The sequence below is a fragment of the Limulus polyphemus genome, unplaced genomic scaffold (genome assembly GCF_000517525.1).
Source record: "Limulus polyphemus unplaced genomic scaffold, Limulus_polyphemus-2.1.2 Scaffold2860, whole genome shotgun sequence".
NCBI classification, from domain to species: domain Eukaryota; kingdom Metazoa; phylum Arthropoda; class Merostomata; order Xiphosura; family Limulidae; genus Limulus; species Limulus polyphemus.
Window position 1 is genome coordinate 115,578 of NW_013668470.1, and position 1,500 is coordinate 117,077.

Genomic DNA, 1,500 nt, shown 5'->3' on the forward strand with positions numbered 1-1,500 from the left:
TGTGCTAATATTCACGTTTTATATCAGAGTTAAGATATTTTGGTTCGGCGTGTCCTGTGTGCGAGAGATAAAGCTTTCTTTACAATATATTTCAAATCAACCATGAAAGTTTTGTCAATAAATCAATTTTTATTTCCAATCAACGGCCGTCCGAAGGTCAGCGGTAAGTGTAAGGATGGTAAAATCCGGGGTTCGATTCCCGTGCTTAAATGAAAAATATATTTTGTATCGGCTAGTTTATACGAATGCTCTAAATTTCAGAACATTTAGAGTCATCTTTTTGTTTTCATTATATTATAACAGTATGACAGTAAAATATTACACCTTGCAAGATAGCAGCATTTGTAACACTTGGGCAAAAATTGGGCAAACTCAAGTCCACTTAATGATAACGAAAGCGTTTATTTCTTGAACTTCACGTTCTGCAACTTTTCTTTACCCATGTTCATTGATACGCGGAAGTTACAGTAGATGTTAACGTTCACTGATACGCGGAAGTTACTATAGACGTTAACGTTCATTGGTACGCGGAAGTTACAGTATACGTTAACGTTCACTGATACGCGGAAGTTAATGTAGATGTTAACGTTCACTGATACGCGGAAGTTACTGTAGACGTTAACGTTCATTGGTACGCGGAAGTTAATGTAGACGTTAATGTTCACTGATACGCGGAAGTTACAGTAGACGTTAACGTTCACTGCTACGCGGAGGTTAATGTAGACGTTAACGTTCACTGATATGCGGAAGCTACTATAGACGTTAACGTTCACTGACACGCAAAAGTTACTGCAGACGTTAACACAACGATTTCACTTGCTTTTTAATTTTTTCACACGCGCTGCGCCTCTCGTATCTCTAGCACTTTGTTGAAACACAAACTTAATATTCACAAAAGTGAACTAACTAACTGTCTGACGTTAATAGACAAATTGACTACAAACTCCCTAAAAGATAATATAGATATCTGTATTAGACTGTGAAGCAATATCTGGTCATGTGACCTCTTTGTTCTATACAGCATATGTGTAAACTACTTGTACCTGAGAATGACAAAATCTTGTCGAAACGTCGTACATCTATAATAAAGTCTTTCATTACCCGGCAAGCGTCTAAAAACTTTTAATCTCGTTAAATAAATAATTAATTATAATCTGTTCTAGCGTAACTTGCGTTTTTAAATTGCTCAGCTCGTTTTATAAGCTTTTAGTAAACTTCTTGTCAGTAAGCCATGCCCAGCATGTGACGTCAATGGCGATATATTAATACTCACATATAATAAATAAAAACATAGACATGTTTAGATGTATTTATGTATGTTTTGACAAGTACAGTGAGAGAGGGATATTGGAAAGTAATAAAACATTTCACCTTAGGTAATGATAAAGCCACTTTTATTTATTACTTAATATCTTTATTTAATTTTTACTTTATCAGTTTTGATATAGAAATATTTACGTGCTGTAAATCTTGCGTAAGAAAAACTTCCAACAACAGCCC